This window comes from Haliotis asinina, chromosome 3, assembly GCF_037392515.1.
Source record: "Haliotis asinina isolate JCU_RB_2024 chromosome 3, JCU_Hal_asi_v2, whole genome shotgun sequence".
In the NCBI taxonomy this organism is placed as follows: domain Eukaryota; kingdom Metazoa; phylum Mollusca; class Gastropoda; order Lepetellida; family Haliotidae; genus Haliotis; species Haliotis asinina.
This window is the reverse complement of record NC_090282.1, coordinates 11,090,552-11,109,349: the sequence shown is the minus strand read 5'-3', so window position 1 is coordinate 11,109,349 and position 18,798 is coordinate 11,090,552. Positions and strand designations below refer to the sequence as shown.

Below are 18,798 nucleotides of genomic sequence, written 5' to 3'. Positions count from 1 at the left end.
ATGCATGCATATGGGAGACCTACAACTATTGTCACAGTGCCCAGTATGTGTTGATAAAGTTTATTATCCAAACCTGCTCATACAACAAGAACCTCATTTCTGAGTGTCCTCACTGCAATGCATCTACATGTTTCTTGGTGTCACTGGCCTAGATCAGGTACATAGGCACAACTGCATCTAAAGCTGGGATTATGTACATATTTCGTGGTGATGAAGGATCAGGGATAACTCAATAGCAACACCCACATTTATCAGAGATAACCCTATTTTGACAACAATGACCCTTTGATCTGATTATTAACACAATACATCTGTCTAGTCAGAGACAACACTATAGCACCAACAATAGCCAGTTATATCCCAAAGACAGCACCCACCATAGTCAAAGATATTCCTACAATAGCATCCAACATGGAGAATATACTACAATAGCACAAACCTTAGTCAGAGATATCCCTATAATAGCACCCACCTTAGTCACAGATATTCCTACAATAGCATCCTACATAGAGATAATAGCACAATAGCACAAACCTTAGTCAGAGATATTCCTACATTAGCATCCAACATAGAGATATCCCAACATTAGCACCCACCTTGATCAGAGATATCCTAAAAGTAGCACCCTCTTTAGTCAAGTGATATCCCTGCAACAGCACCCACCTTAGTCAGAGATATCCTTAAAGTAGAACCCAACATCAAGATAATACTACAGCAGCAAAAACCTTAGTCAGACACATTCCTACAATAGCACCAACCTTAGTCAGAGATATCCCTGCAACAGCAGCACCCACTTTTGATAAGATGACAACAGCACCCATAGTCATCAGTGTGATCAGGACACTGGAAATCAGGTCTCAATGTCCATACTGTATATTGTCAGGTGGCTTCAAGTGACACACAACATACACAGTACATCTGTGCTATAGCTCTTTACACCATCACACCAGCTACAGGACTAGGTGGCCAACTGTTCCCAGTATTGATAACAAACATCAAGGTTACAAAACTGTGAAACAGCGTCAGCTACATATATTACACCCAGGGGATACAGGCATCTGCTGTACTCACTCTCACTCCCATTAAACAAACTGAAATACACTCAAACTTTCAAATTTCCTTCATAGAAGACAGAGTTGGTTTTTGTTGTTTAACACTTCACTCATTAAAAGTGCAACTGACTGGTAGAAGCTTACAAGTGACTGACTAGATACTTGATGATCCTGTCATTGGTATTATGAGTTCAGTGACCTAAAACCAACAACATCACCACCCAATCCATTACAGAGCCTCCAATAAAAACCGCAGTTATTGGGGAGAACTTGTAACCCAGAATCCGTGTGGGAATAAGATGGTCTATGAGAAAGAAGATTTCATTGGCTAACCAGCAGACTATTATAATGGTAATAAGTGCATGTTCTGGGCAGTGGCTTCCATTCACAATATGGTTGCTCAAGCAGATACAACGAATATCATTAAGTCAGGAGAAGCATTTGGGAAAGAGTTGATTTCTAAGCTCAGACTTAAACACAGAAAGGGATGGAGAGGGTCACAGAAGCATGTTTAGTTTTACGCCACACTCAGCAATATTCCAGCTATGGCAGCAGCCACACAAGAATGGACTGCATTGAGCAAACGATCTTTGTCACAAGGTCTTGAGGCTGACATTTAAGAACAGAGAGAATACGTTTATTAGTGATTGCACATACTACAAGGAAGTGAGTGAGTGAGTAGAAATTTATGGTCACATAAGCAATATTTTATTCATATCGTGACGAGAACCAATCATATTAATACATTATAGTGAACGGTAAATGGCAAAAAATCTATCAATGAAAGACAGTAAAACAACTAGACTATCACAGATAGATATTAAAAATCTGTAACACTTTAACTACAGAGGACAATACAATATAAAATTGCATTGGCTATAGATTGCTAACAACTAAAGGTAGAACTACAAGGTAGAGTTACTAATGTAAAGAAAAGTACTGTGGACTTACAAGTTACAGGATTCTTGAGGAGGTCATAAGTTTTGCAAAATTCTCTATTGCATTTTCAAATTCTCTGCTACAGATGAGAGAACAAATTACTACCACTCCACTGAACTCTAGATATGGGCCAAGATGTCAATGTATTTACCTCTTAAAAATCAGCTTTACTCACTAACTTGGTTGACACGCTATTGAATCACATTTGTGTAGATTGATGCTCATGGTGTTGATCACCAGATTGTTGTTCCAGACTTTGTTGTTTACAGACTGTCTTCATATAGCGGGAAATCTTGCCAAGTGAGGTGTTAAACGACAAACTTACCAACCAGCATAAGTTAAAATTTCAATCTGCCTTCTGAGGGTCATTATAACTGATCTTCCTCCTTACAGTTATACTAGCATTGAACTTACTGGAGGAATTGAGTGAGATGTTGAAGTGCAAGTGATAAGAGAGCTTAACATCAAAAGTTATTGATATATCAGTTAAAAACTAAGTTAGTTATTCTACATGTGTATATACTAAACATACTTTTCAAGACCTGTAATTAATCAACATGTCTATGACCAACAGGCCTGATCCATCAAATGCATAAAGCTGAATTTTCTTACTATTTATTTACCCTTAGAATGGTTATCCTACCAAATGTAACTTTTCCGTAGCATTACTTAAGTTTCTAGAAATTTGTATTGATTAAGAGTTGCACTGACAATTTATTCATCCACTGATATTGTGATATACAATCACATTCCTAGTTTGCCTAAGGCAGAGCGTTCTACTACTTCAACTTCTACACAAATTATGATGTTTACAACATCATCATTTCATTGAAGTTTTACGAGGAACAGTCGAGTATTTCTGTAAGAGTTACTTCCCTTGTGAGTAGGACCATATGCTTATCTACGACAAGCACACAGTATACTGAGCCCTGCTGTCAAATTGTCTAGTCATGAATCTGACCAATAACTTGCAATAATGTGCCATCTGTTACAAACTATACACTTTTTTAGTTATTTTCCACAAAAAATCACAACACATAAATATGGTATATATTACTATATTCGCTGTAACAAGCAGTCCATGTATACACAACACAACAACTTAGTTTGATGTCACAATGGGTCACTCACAAAGATAGCTTACACTACATACTGGCTGCGAGGTCAGGGTACATGCTTTCTTAGTCAGAGGGATGAAAATCAGTGCAACAATTCATGCAATGGTTGATAGCAAGTCACAAATTGTCTGAGAATGTTTGTTTGCGAACAAAGTCTGAAGCAGGCTATTTGTATCCATTGACCTCCTTCTAAAAATGAGAGTTTGTCATTCCAAACAAAAATCCACTGTTTGTATTTCAAACAAGTTCTTCTTTCCCAAGCACTGTGTTTGTTGTCAGAACTAACATATGATTTCATATTGACAATTTAAAGTTTCTAAAATATTTGTGGAATTCACTAATGTGTCCATTACAGCTGTGTCTGAAATGTGATGTATAGTAGGCTCCTCATAACCCATTTACACACTACATGTAATGTGATATGAAAACACAATCCAGTATGGTGGACAGTTCACTTCAAAACTCTTGTTTGTGTACAGTATAAAACATCTTAAATTATTCCAGGGCTAGCTGGGATGTTTTAAAATTGTCATAGCTGATTTGACAGAAAACAGATACCTGTAATAACAATCATACTATTTTTGCAATAAAATTCTCAAAGGAAATATGAAAAAAATATCCAACACACATTAAATGACAGGTGATTTAAATATCCTTTCCAATAATTTCAGTTGATGATATGACACAAACAAGGAATTTCATAAAAAATCAAACTTGTAAAGTGTGCTTCTGTACATGATGGATTTTGAATTCTGTTTGCCTTCAAAGTGTGGGTACCTGTGAAGATCTGGGCTAGAACTGATCTTCAGTAACCCATACTTGTCATAAAAGGACATTAATGAGATAAGGCGGTCAGACTCACTGACTTGGCAAACACATATCATATCCTAACTGTATAAATCGATGCTCATGTTGATCACTGGATTGTGTGGTCCAGACATAATTATTTAAAAACCACTGTCATATAGCTGGAATATATTTGAATGTGATGTCAAACTAAACTTCCTCAATCAAGGAAAGGGTTGAAAAGAGTTAACAAATATGTCACTGTGACATTCGGAATTAGGACAGTGGCTGACTGTAACTGACACAGATATTCAAATATTTGTACTGCCCACTCTTCAGCAAACCTTCACACTATGAGCTGGAATATGTAGTTCACAAAAACGCCTGCATGATTAATGCCACTTTACAAAAGCTGATAAGACACTTGAGTTAAAAATTAATATTTTCCAAATAGGATTTCTTAAATCACATCCTTGCACATGTTGTAGTGAACACACAGTGCACTTTAATTCAAACTGACTTGGGGCTGACTAAAAAGTCTGAATTAGACAGCAGTCTAATGTTATACAGAACTTTCCTACAAAGGATTACTTCGGGAATGTAAGTTCAGTCCAGTATATGCACCAATCCAAGAAAGACAGAGTCTGAGTTGGCCAGAGTGCGCTTGTATTTGTGATCTACTGGTCAGTATGGAAATGATGGTACAAAACATCCTCAACAAGGAAAGTAATTTCAGTCACCAACTGGCGAGCTTCTATACAAATATGACAAAGGATGAGGAAGTAAAAGTGGCCGAGTTGAAGTCGGGGGAAAACTATAAAATATCAGTATCAAAGTCATCAGACACGCTCAAATTAGGAAAAGAGTTTTATGTATATCAACTTCTGTATCAACACACAAAATCTATTTCTGATGTGTACCATTGTTGAATGTGGAGGTACAGATAAGCTGCATATGTGTAAATTATGCAATCATGTAGGAGAAAACTCAATTCCTATTACATCTAGTACATGCAAGCATGCTTGAACGCTTGTAAATACTCACTGAATATTATTTTTCATGCATGCACACTAAAATACGATGGAATTTACTGAGAATATATAAATAATCAAGGGATAAAGAAAGGTTCTATTGCAGGACACAAACTTGGCAATTTGCAGTCTTTCTTTAATCACTTCACATATTACAGATCAAATATAAATAACACACACATAAATCAACATTTGAACTTCATTACATAACTCAATTGAGTTTGAGTGAGGTGGGCACAATTTGTTTGGTTGCTCAAAGGAAAATTAGGATATCTAACTGAGATGAACAAAAATGAGTATTAAAAACTCAACGACCCAAAAAGTTATCTGTAAATGCCATTTAGAGACTTTATGTTCTAATGACCAGCTAGCTGTGTTCTTACTCTTACTTTGCTGCTGGAATGTTCTATTACGTATGAGAAGCGTAAATGAGCAAAAATGGCAGTTTTCAACATTGAAAGAGATGATTTGATCCTACCATCTGTATCCTTAGACTCCTGACTAGCTATTCTTGAAACGGTTGTAGCCCTATGAACTTCTTAAGCCCATTCTTAACACACTGGCTACGATCAAAGTTAAGAATTCTTATGGCTGCGAACGTTTTGAGAATAAGGGAACTGGAAAATACACTGGGCCATCTCCAAAACTGACATACTTTTGACATTTATTTCTAATATTATGCATTTTCAATTCTACTTTAGATAGCAGTGTGGAGGCCAACTGGAACAAAGTTTTGTCCTTTGAACAGCTCACCATAATCTGTGTAGTGGGGTCAGGTAAGAATCTATCACGTCAGATAAGATAAGCATTATGATATACATTGCTGAATGTGAAAAAACAAATAGACAAATTTTTAATATTACAATTTTGAAGAAAAGTGTAATATTTTGTACTTGGGTTTACTTCCTTGAAACGATGCACCCGGGAGACTGAACCTGGTCAGAGCAGGTGGATGTGCATTCAAGTGTAACAAAGGCTTTCATTGGCTGGTTCATTTGTCAATATGCAGAGGGCCCATTGTGTGTATATAGAGATGATTTGTTTGACTGGCATTTTAGAAGTATCGTGGGTAATAAGAAAGTAAGATTCTTTTATGTATAACAACTTCTTTTATTGTATATTATTATATGATGCAACATTTAAGTACAGATTCACATACCATTGTCAAGTAAGAGTGATACTGGTATAAGAATCCATACCGAAATGCTGCATCATATACAATAGAAGAAGTTGTTATCCATAAAGAAAGTATATGGAAATGTTGGGTTTTGTAAATTCATGCTCTTACATTTGTGTTCTATCCAATAAATAAATACTGAGATGGTGAACAACCGTGCGATGGAAACTGGCGTTCACTGAAATACAAAGCAGGACTTGAAACTCAAAATCTGAGTCTGCAGCGGTTTCCGTCCGATCCAGTCATCCGAGAAAATTGGATGCAGTTTGTTTACAACCCACAGACATGCCATGTTTGCAAGTATCACATCAGCCTGTTCTGTGTAATTATATAGCGTGCAACAGAAATCATGAGACGAGCCATAAATCAATGCATTTTGTATATGGTGTATAGCCTAATTAGTGTCAAGTTCAAATTGCATGTGATCAATGATTGAAGTTGTGTATTGCATATTGTCATTAGTAGACAGTCAGACAGGTCAATAAAACAGGTGTCAATAAAACGGATATTCAGCTTTGTCTGCGACATAATCAACATTTCCATGTTTCCACAGACAAGTACAAAAACATTTCAGTTTTCAAGCCAAGAAAATTTTAATAATGAAATCAGCATTTCTAATGATACACTTTCTTGCAAACTTGGTTTGCATATCTGCAACCAAGTATTATTGCAGACTCAAGATGCTTGTAATCACAAGAAACATCTTTTATTCTTCAACTTTGACTACAGCGATCCCTGCATGCATCACTTGCTGTGTTTCTATGAGTCGCCATCCTGGTTCAAGCCATGCAAAACAAATCACTGCGCATGCGCTATGGCCGAAGCACAGCACAGCTTTTGAAAACTTTTCACCCAATGGACTACAGTGAAATTAGCGAATTGTTTGAAGTCTGACTTCACAGGCTTTTTTTCATTACATTATATATCAAGTTTGTAAGTTGAATTTGCATTCATGATAATTTGTTACTGTAAGTCCATAAAGAAAGGTCAGAATCTTCACAGTTGTGCTTTGCATTGCATGTGACCTCCAAGCAATCAACAATTTATTTAGCTGTGAAAAACATTCAGATGAAAAAACTGGGGTGATGACTGAGTGAAGAATGATCAGAGTATGGGAATTTACGGGCAGAGTCAAACAAACTCTGTTACTCTGATTCACCAACCACCACAGAAGGTTCTCACAGAGGTAACACTGGAGATGGATCAGCAGTCACTGATCTGCAGGAATGGCCTGGGATTGGACATAGCTGCAATCTGAATGTTAGAACTGCAGCTGACATGAAAGGTCAAGAAGCTCCTGTCAGTGATGAAGAGATTTATCTGGAGATTTTTGTCCATTGCTGGAAGGAGAAGTATTTTCCCCTGGTGCGTGTTGAAAGTGGTCCAAACAACTGTAGCTGTTTGATCACAACAAGCATTGACTTCTTGATGATCCAGCCAAGATGATGAAGCAACGTGGTAGTCATCTGGTGATCCTTCTTTAACCTGAATACTATTGTTGATGTCAACTTCCAAGATGATTCCTTGACGATGTAGATACTATGCAATGGGCTTCATCAGCTGTGTCAACAGCCATGGGGCCATGGAAATGCCAAATAGAAGGATTGTTTGGTTGGTTATTTAACACCTCACTCAGCAATGTTCCAGCTATATGACGGTGGTCTGCACACGACTAAGTCTGAACCAGACAGTCTAGTAATCAACAGCATGAGCACTGATCTACACAACTGGGATACGATGTGTCAAACAAGTCAGCAAGCCTGACCACCAGCTCCCATTAGTCACCTTTCACATCAAGCAGAAGTTTCTACTGGCAGTGGATTCCTCTTAAGTCAAACTGAAGAAACATATATCATGACTTGGCTTGATTGGTTCGTGAAAATACACTTCTTTGGGATCAGAGTCACCTTGTTGTATGATCGTGAGAAAAAGCCAGATACAACCAATGAGGAGAGACAGAGTTCATAATCTTCTGTGTCCACAGCATCCGATTTCAAATCACATTTGGTGCCTAAAAGTTCAGCAGTTTATGTCAAAATGGCCTGAAATAATGTCTAATAGATTCGAATATCCATTGCCACACCATGTATCGTTTCAATGAAGAGTCAAAGGCTCGGTTCTCAGACTGTTTTTTCAGGCTTAAGCCATAACATAATGTTTTCTCTGGGACACACTATGTCCAGAACCAATTATGGAACACAAAACAACTACAACAGTATAAAGATGGTTCAGCATTGCTAGAACATTGGTATCATGGCAATGGCCAGTACAATGGCCCCAAATCCATGAGTCACATAGCTGCCACTGACAAGTATTGAAATCCAAAAGTTGGCATGACATTAGAGGGTACTAGTTACAAAGAACTCCAGAAATGGGTAGAGTCAGCTGAAAAGGAATACACAAACTGGACATCTAAGTAGATAAATACCCTGCAGAGTCCCCAACCTCGACAACATTAAGGGCAGATGAACACACTGGAAAGATACCAGCTGATACCAACCAAAGAACAACAGAATGAAGGTGGATCGACATTACAGGATTGTTGAAGGAGCAGGCATGGTTTGTGGAAGTCAGGATGATGTGGCTGATGAATCCAGAGTTGATTAAGTCCAGTTCCGTCTGTAGACATGATCAATGATGCAGGCAAAGAGAAACAGATTATAGTGATTATATAGACTGAAAGCAGTCATGAAAACAGGTGAAGTTGAAGAGCACAAAGGCAATGCTGAAGTAGGAGGGATTGATGAACTGCACATTGGAACAACTGGAGGGACTGTCAAATGTGGAGGAATCCTGTAGGTATTGGTGAAGATGATGAAAAGACTCATGATCCTACTGAGGTTGATAAACCATGGTAAGGACAAAAACTCTCACTCTCAGGGACCAAGAGGTCAGGTGTCAGAGGAATGGACAAAGAAATGTTTTTACATCTATAATTTGTGTACCTAATATGTGAAAGTATAAAAAATCTGTTAAATTAAATTTGGCCTAACTACAGTCTCAGTGGCAGGGAGATAGGAAACATAGAAAAGAGACTTTACTGAGGAGAGACTACAGCAGATATTAGCCATATGTATTTTAAATTGTTGAAAGCAATTTATCTGGTACAGACCATCGCTTTGTGCAAATTAGTGTGGGATGATATTGCATTACAAAGGACACATTTTAAATGCCTGTTTTCAAATTAGCATTATAATACAGCTGATGAAAATAATCATTTAAATACTGAAACTATTAAGGATGTAGCTAGAACTGGAGTCTTGCTATGACCATTGCAAAACAAGGAGGGGTCATCTCAAAAGCAAAACCAGGACAGGTGTCACAGACAGTGGGAGTGGCAGGGGTAAGGCTGGGGGTGTAGAGATAGCAGCTAAGATAAGATAGTCCTTTAGGTGAATTACACAGGGGGAGGATATGGCTTGTCGTCCCAATATACGTGATAGAAATACACTTAAAGTACACTTAAGTTCAGATAATGTAAGCTTGTAATTTGCTGTTGCTTAAAACGACTTAGTTTATAGTTTGCCAGGTATGTGCTCACGGTGGACTAAATACCTTCACCTTGTTTTAACATTATTAAACACTTGATGAAAGTTTCATTCAGCAGTTGACTTCACAAAATATGTCCATGATTCCCTCTCATGACACCATGGAGTCATGAAGACTGAGTAGTATAGGTAATAGGGGTTCTAAAACACTTTCATAAAACCCCTCTACAAAGCCTTATTTAGTAAATAAGGCTTTGGTTGGGCCATTAGCTCTTGCTACTATTACCCCTACTACAAAATTACTGTGCCTTGGTAGGAGGTAACACTGTGCCGTACGGTACGATCAATAATTCTTCTCTTACAAACCCCCTACCCGGCCCATCCCTCAAGTAGTACAAGTTAGGTTCGTCGGCTTTTATATCCACTTTATCTATGTTGTAAGTTTTGACTGACCATATAGGATCGGTGGCTCGCTTACGGCTATCGCCCTCGTGTTCCCCCGGCTGGTATAGATACCTCACTAAGGCCCTATCTGGTATTTGTTTCTCCTTCTCACGCAATGGAGCGGCCGACTCTGCAACTATTGATTTTAATTTGATAGCGTCTGCCGGTTTCTTACCGGTGAGACGGGTGACTTCATGGTTGATTGCCGACACCACCTTGGGTAACCTCGTGACCCATTCAGTCGATCGTTTTCCAGGGGTGACCATCTCCCTAGCATACTGATAGCCGAACAAGCGCTCAGCCAAAGTCCTATTAAATCTCTCAACTATGGCTTGGCTGCGATGGGCTCCGGCCGTGCCACGCCTGACCTTTGTATCGTGTTTGGCTAGCAGTTGTGACACGGCACCCATGAACTCCCGTCCGGGGTCAACTTGCAGCTCTGTTGGCCACGTCAGTGGGCTGCGTTTGTATATGCGTTCAAATCCTCTGGCTACCTGGGCCGAATCTTTCGTGGTCAAGGGTTCGGCTTCCTTGTAACGACTGGCTACATCCACTACGGTTAAGGCATACTTGTACCTCTTGTCGTGGGGTAGGAACAGTAGGTCTGCCTGGTGAATGCTATTAGGTATGTTAATACCGAACCTCCTTCTAGGCACGTAGCGTGGTGCCGGCAAATAGATCTGCCACAGGGCTTGTTTTTCAAGCCACGCTTTGGCTTCCTCCGGGGGTACTCGCGCTAGTTTAGCTAGCTTATCTACTGCGCTAGCTCCTTTCCAGTACCCACGCGGGCTGTGTTTATTCCATCAATAGCTATCCAACGTTTCGTGTCCATAGGCGATAGGGACGTCTTGTTTATAGTCAGTCCGTATATCTTATGCCCATCACTTCTAAGTGTGTTCATTTTATGTCTAAAGGTACGGGTCTTGAACAGGGCTTCCTTGAATCTGGCGTGTTTGATGTGTTGTTTCACCACATACTTCTTAACCCCCTTCGCCTTCCGGATCTCACTATTGTCGGCTTTCAGTATGGAGTACATCTTAGGTCTCAAACCTATGTACTCGGCTATGGGCGTGCCAGCACACTCGTCCTTCATCTTACCTAGGACCTTTTTATTTACCGTACTGTGTATAGCATGGGTCTTAGGGTAGTCGCTGGTGTCGTATAAATCGAGGTGTTTTTTCATGTCCTCGTACACGTCCTCGGTTCGAATCTCCATCAGCAGGGAATCCGTGTCAGTGTACAGCACTTCACACCTGTCGCCGTACTGTTTCTTGAGCTCGTTGTAGTAAAAGTCGTACATCAGGTGTTTGGATAAATCGAGGATGCTCATCCCCACGTAAACAGGCCGGTTAAATTTTATGTGGCTTTTCTTCATGTGTAGGGCAACCAGGTTGTCTGTGAATATCTTACTACGGTTGAATGCCGGACTGGCTATCAATCTCCTGAGCTTGTCTTCCTCACTCGACCGAACCAGCTTCACGGTCACGCGTTTCCTCAGGTTCTCCATAGTCTTACCAAACACCGAGTTGTTCATGAGCTTGTAGAGATTTTTCTCAAAATCACTGGTGGCTTTTTTTCGTAGGTCTGTGTTCATTCTGATGTAGGGCTCCATCCATGGACTCTGGTCGAACATGAGCACCCTGTGTATTTTGGTCAGCCTCATACCCAACGACAGGTACAGCTGTAGGTTGCGATAGTGAACGATGTACTTGGTCTTATTCATTAAGTTAGGCATGAGTTTTTCAACGTCTGTCACACGCCCACCTGACAAGTTATGTTGGTACTCAGACATCCAGTCTGGGTTAACCCTCATTCGTTCGGGGGCCAGGGGGTAGCTGTTGTGCGATGTGTGTAATTCCTTGGGATACTCTAGGTCAACCTCGAGGATATAACCTTTGTTCGAATCTGGTGCAACCCCCATAACATCAACGTGGGGTACCCATTCGAATCCCCCTGTAGGTAGATACTGACTCATGGCCCAGCCGTACAGGTTGTTTGCGTCGAGGTAGAGAATGTGATTGGTTGGTTTGTTAGGATCGTAACCTTTCACGTATTGATTATTTGCTTTCGCGTATCGTTTGGATGCCATGGAAATCCCACCTCGCAAGCCTTTCTCAATGAATAGGTGCATGTCGTAATCTGTGAGCAATTCCAAATTAACTCCGGTCTTTTTAAGCAAGGCGTCCCACGACAGACCTGGGCTGGTGTAATACCATGCGGGGTCGAGTTTATACTGCTTGAAACAGGTCCGCCTGAACCTCTCAAACACGTCGGCTAACAGCAGTACATCTGTCCTCAAGTACAGGTCGTGATAATCACCCAGGTTCTTACAACCCAGTTTATTCCATACGTTAGTCGCGTGCGAGTAATCATCTCGTGAGACGGACGCCTCATTCAGCTTGCTATAAAAGCAGTCAATAGGGGGTAGTCTGGTCTCGGTGAACTTGGCCCAACTATCCATGTACTCATAGGGGTACACACCCTTCCTCATAAGCAGGGGTCTAGTCTCGGCGTCTGTGTATCGATCGGTGATAGGGAAGGTATTGTTGGCCTTGACCAGACTGTCGAGTGACGACAGGAGGAACTGAAACGAGTCAATGAACCTAAGTCCGTTTAAGCTGAAGGAGATGTATCTTTCCATGTTGTTGGGGATGCACGTTATATTACCATCGATTTTCGCGATGGCCTGCATGATCAAGTGTGAGTCGTACCCTCTCAAATTGTGAAAGACAACGGGGATGTTTATTGTCTTAGGGTTGATTTTAAGCTTGAGGTTGCACGCGTTGTGAGCGGCGCCTCTATACTTACCAGTTATGTGGCAGTGATCTCTCACCGAATCACCGTTAAGTGGTGAGTCGCACACGTGACAGTTAGTGCTACTAGCGTGAGCTAGCCTGTCGGCTCGGGTCATACGCATGGGAGCGATTCTATACAATGCATTCCTAATAATTTTTTCTTCCTCCTGCAAACACTTTAGAAACCTTTCAGCCGCGTCAGGGCCCCTATACACTACCGGAGCTTTCGTTTCCCCGTCACAACGGACGACAATGTATCCAAACGAACAGGCTTTATGCTCTTGTGTCTTGTGGGTGAAGCTACCCCCACTGGGGGAATCCCCACCCACAACTAAGGCTTCGAAGTCGGCGTATATAATATAAGGTACAGACATTTGGTTCTTGTGGTTACTGAATTTTAGGATATTTTCACCTTCCTTAGGCATTTCGACTCGTATGGCCGTCTGCCCCACACCTTGGCAATCATCCCGGTGGGATTCTAATAAATCAGCTCGACTGAAACCGTGTAGACATCGTTCACAGAAGTGGGTCTTTCCTTTGTATGCTGATTGGTCATACAACAGCCTGCTAAAGTGTTTTATCCATGTGTAGTGATACTTGTCACCTCGCTGGATCATGAATATATTGATAACTTGGCGATCCTTCACCGGGCTGACCCTGTGTACTATTGTTGTGTTACCTTCGTGCCCAAAGACATTTATAGCCAGATTATTCTGTTTTTCTACTTTAGTGATCTGAGATATGGGGGTGGGTTCATCTATACCATCCCAGTTGAGCCCATCGTCCTGTGGATAATTAGAAGCCCTGTTCGGATTAGTGTCAGCTGGAAATAAAGCTGACCTGATAGCTAACCTCAGGCAATCGTTTCCTCTATTCTTAACGTTTACTATGGCTTGTTTGTTCTTATAGTAGGGGGGCAAGGCTAGGTATGACCCGCCTCTGAACGGCACGTAGTTAGCTATGTCTAGATAGACGTTATCGATTTTATCTACAGCCCACCCGGACCCCAAGTGTGTGTAGCGTTCTAGGTATTCTCGTATCTGCTGAAAACTATTATCGATTGATGCGTCAATGGTCTCTGTATGTGTGGCGACCTCTTGTTGACCTCGGAAGTAAGGCTGAACATACTCAGTGACCCCTGTGGAGCCCTCCTTATCGAGCGACATTTTCACTGTGATCTGAAACTTGATACTTCCTAGGTTATTTAGCTCCTGGTTGACCTTATCAGCTATCAGAGGCTTGATATCTGTAATGTCTATGTTTCTATCAACGTGCATGCGCCAACCTCTCAAATAGTTGCCTACAGCGCGCTCAGTGCGCACGAACTGTAGGTCAATAGCTCTATTCTGTCGTAATAATTCTACAAGCTGTGGTTTTCTCATACGGGAATACCCGCCTAAACCTAAATCGTGTGCCTCGGCTTTCAGTTGTTTTACAGTGGGACGTGCTACGGGGGCATGTGATAACAATGCGGTTAACCCGGCTCTCCCCAGGTTTGAATAACCCGTGTGTCCAAGCTGTTTTGCTTGAGCTTTTAATTGTTTTACCGTAGGAGGGGCTTCTAAACCTAGTAATCTCAACAATGCTGACTTCCGCATTCTAGAATACCCGATAACACCTCTCTGTTTTGCGACCCGCTTGAGCTCGCGCACAGTAGACATCGTGTTTACACCTAAGAAAACTAATGTCTAATTGGTTCACAGTAAGGGGAGGTAACTCTTAAGTGGCTATCTTGAGCAGTCGCCTACGTTCTTTTATGTAGCCTTTTTTATTCTCGTATATGAGTTGATGTCTGACTACGTTCGCTCCGTGAGCTTTACATAAACAGTAGTGCCCTTTAACCCCGATACCACACACAGAACACGTGTAGTTAGGACTTCCCATATGGAAACAACAGAACCCCTGATTCCTGCATTTCCTACCACAGGCCTCGGTCTTCCCCATAAGTATGTATTCGCATCGGTATGGAGCGGGTCTCATGTTTACTTATAAAGGTATTTTAGTTTAATTGCTTCGCAACCAACGCAGTAGCTGCTATACCCAACACTATGAAGCCCAGTTCACGATTCATTTGTCCCTTGGATGGTGTGTAGTACTGAGCGAGTGTGGGTTTATTGAGCGGTTCCAATTGTTTACCAGTTAGTAGGTAGTATTCTTTCATTGCTTCATCGACATCGTAGAATGTTTTAATGGCATGGTTTTCACGCTTGAGTTGTTCGTTAATAAAATCGATCCTCTGGAGGCGTTTTTTAACGTACTCGTCCTGTGCTCTTTGTAATTTCTCAGTAGCGAGATCGTGTCGCTTCCTTTCTTCCTGTATTTCAGCCGCGTGATCATCTCGTAGTTTCGAGAAGAGGAAATTACTCCTGGAAAATACCAGGGCATTCACTAACGCCCCACCAACCATCATAGCTATCGTGGCCATCCCTATATTTATTTCATTATATTATCAGGTATTATTCCTTGTTTTACTAGGATGTCTTTTGTGGCCATCGCCATACCAAGGTTCATTATGAGCATACCCATATCCTGCAGGTTGAAATCTAGCTTGATAGTTGGTTGTTTAAGCACCATTTTAGTCAACCGAGCGTACCCTACGGCTAGACTAGCGACCACTGTGGCGTGGTATGCGTTGTTGACGAACGTTTTCCCCTCAGACATTATGTATATGATATAAAATATTAAAATTATAACATGATATGCGGATCAATAGTGGGGGTGGGGGGCTCACTGTTGGGTGGTGGCTCACTGTGGGAGGGTACCCCCACGTATAACCATGTTATAACCAAAGCAGCAGTTACACCTACAGCCAACAACAGTCGGGTTGGGTTGGTCACTTTATGTTGGTTACACCACCGTTTTTTACCGGCAGCTACTCTCTTAGGATTCTTCTGCCTGGTCACTTCCCTCACTGGGGTCACTGGTTCCTGTGAACTCACTGTTGGGGGTGTGGGGGTATCCCCCACTGTTTCCTGTGCAGCATCCATCTATACTATTATTATTATTCTTTCTCTCAAATTGACAATGTTTTGCCGTGATAATCGCCGCCGTCACTGGAGCCAACAACATACCATATTTGTGGTACAGCCCGCAGCTGATAGAGCTCACGGCGTGTTCGATAAAAGGGTCTTTATCTAGGTCCTCCCACAGGTAAAGTCGGCGCTCTGGTGGAATGGGAAGGAAGTGTGACACAATACCGGTATATATCTGGGTCATAGCCGATCCTATTGTCTTTGTCATTTCTGCTCCGAGCCGGGACTCGTATCTAGCGTACAGCTTATCGATTTCTTCGGCTGACATTTTGTGAATTTTATCCGGAGTGTAGTCTCCAAAGTAATGTTTGGCTTTGCCGCCAACAGCCAACGCCACCAGTTTCTCTCGCTTGGGGGAATCCCCAGTGGGTGTACCCCCCAACTGTTCGAGCAATTCCTCACACTCCATCTTATAATATAACAAGTAAGATTTAGTTTTAACTATATAATACCCGATACAAACAAAACACAGAGAAATGAAGGTTAAGTTGCACACGACAAATACTTCAAATATCATAGCTATGCTTAGCATTTGCTTAGCTTTGCTTAGCTTTGCTTAGCAAACTATATATGCTACTGGTTGGTCGGTCTTTAGCACGAGCTTAGCGTGTTTAGTTTCAGCGAGCTGTTTCTTCACCCGTTCCCGTTCTAATTTACTCATCACATCGTTCTCTCTCAAACACTCCTCGAACGAATCCCTGTCCTTGCAGTGAAATAAGGCCACCCATCGCGTCTGCTCCCTGAGGTCTTTCAACACCGAGTTGAACTTCTGCGTTAGCACCCAGACGCTGTGATTTGCATGACGGCCGGAGAAGGCCAGGTACGATAGCATGTCTCTCTTTTTTGTTATCTCGCGATTAGCGCTGCAGTCGTCCAGTATAAACAGCGTCGGTTCCCCTTTAAATTTCTCGTGAAGAGCTTTCAACCAGTCCTGCAGGCGTGTTCCAGGGTCGATTTTGTGTACGTCCGGGTCCGTCATCACCCAAGGTCGCGCGTACGTTTTATTCATGCTCAGAGTAGGGCACATGATAACGATGTTATCGAACACATCCTTGTAGTAACCCTCCAACATATCCAACACGAAAACGGTCTTCCCACAGCCAGTCTGCCCGCACACTATGGCGCAGTGTGGGTCAGTGGGTAGTTGTGGGTACCCCTGGGGGGTGTGGGGGTCTTGTTTATTGTTGGGGGGTGTGGGGGGGTACCCCCCATCAGTAGATGGCTTGCACGAATCTCCCATTGTCTATATTAAGTTGCGCGTCCATAATTACGTACAGATATAATTTCAACTTACCAGCGGTTTGAGCCTTCTTAGTAATCTGGATGGTTATCCCTTCGCTGCCGTTATCTATACGGCGCCCGCTACCGTGCAGTTTATCATCATCCGTGGATCGCATGTCCAACCATAGGGCATACTTGGTGGTCAGGTATTCACCGATCTGCACGGAGCCGAGGTCCAGGTCCTTTGTTATGTAGTCCCCCACTGGTAGCTTTTTTATCTCATCCCACTGCTGGTGTGGCCTCATACCATGACTGAACAGCTGGTTGGGCACGCCCTCGATGGTAACTTCCACCTTTTCAATCTCGGGGTTGAAAAACTTCTCGCTGTCCCTCCGGAATGGCTCATAATCCTCCACGGGGACGACCAGGATACCTTTCATCGATCGCGCCGGCACGTTCAGGTTGATATTCCACACAGTGTCGCTCTTATCTCGCATGACTGATCTATGCCTCAGTACGCGATCGTACAGGATAGCCATCTTCCCAGAATACTGGCTTCGAACATTGCCTGGCCAGCTCCGGGCTAGTGACCATGTCGAACTCAAGAGAGATGTTGTCTATGGCATAACTAGCCTCATCACCGTTCGGCGTACGCACTACTTTACTATAGTCGTTAAACGTGAGCTCGTATTCGAGCCTATCACCCAGCGCGGCCTGGTAAAACGGCGCGTGTCCCGTGAGCAACTCGAAGTCGAGCGGCACGCAGAATCGATTCCCGTATGCTAGAGCGATGGCCTTTTCACCGTCCGATAGCTTGTCTTGCTGGTCTGGCGTGAAGGCATACCCTATGCGCAACCGGGTTGATTTGCTGATACCCTGGTACACATCATTGACTCGTTCTCCCTCGCTTTTCCAGAGATCCCCGTAGCAGTGAAACACGTCGCTGTCGTCGATACTCAGCACCTCGTTACCGCTGATCTTGACGGTCGTTTTCTTGATGATAGCTCGCCCCACGTTCCGCACTAGCTCGCGTTTGTCGTTGTCGGAGGTCAACGTGATATTGAACGCCACTCGAACAGTGCCTGGTACAATGAGGTCATTCTCACCAAGGTTTGGAAATCTAACCAGCAGAGTTTGATTCTGGTCTATCTTGCTGGGATTGTTGGTGATGGTCACCGACTGGCGCACGGCTCTGGCACCTAATGGCTCTCTCAATTTTCTGAAAGGATCTAATTTTCTGCCGTACATTGTTATATAAAAGAAATATATTTTTAATACTAATGGATGAAGACATAGATATGACGGAGATGCCGGGCGCTAGTGCCCAGGCATCCGATGTGCAGGAGACCTCATTTACTAGTTCACCATTGAACCAAGAACTCTTGGAAACAACGGTAAATGATTATTTCGAAAGTTTAAGAAGAGATAAAAACTACGTTGAACCACAGGGTCGATACCATAAGGATTTTTTTATTGATACAAAGGGTGTTCTACGCCTTAAGTCTGACCCAGGGGTTGACCTCTTTAACAAGAGCAATAAAAAACCACTGGCCTTGTCAACTCTAGCCAGCCGCTATGGTGTTGAATTTATCCGTAAAAATCTAAACATGAATGATTACGGTGGTGCAATACCTAAGGTCGTTAAAGAAGATCTGCAAGCTACCAGATCCCACCTCACCACTAGAGATGAAATGACACCACAGCGTGCTACAGAA

At 42.2% G+C, this 18,798-nt stretch overlaps 1 protein-coding gene and 1 long non-coding RNA gene across 2 annotated transcripts in view; one reads left to right on the top strand and one right to left on the bottom strand.

The window, feature by feature from the left end:
• The window catches only part of LOC137277459 (uncharacterized), a 36,589-nt gene that overhangs the window by 225 nt on the left and 17,566 nt on the right, over positions 1 to 18,798 (top strand). The window contains exon 2 of the long non-coding RNA XR_010956618.1: positions 5,628 to 5,702. This is a non-coding gene — a long non-coding RNA (uncharacterized lncRNA). The remainder of the gene's footprint in view (positions 1 to 5,627; positions 5,703 to 18,798) is intronic.
• LOC137277458 (protein PHTF2-like) overlaps positions 1 to 18,798 on the bottom strand; it is a 52,961-nt gene that overhangs the window by 25,246 nt on the left and 8,917 nt on the right. The window lies entirely within an intron of this gene.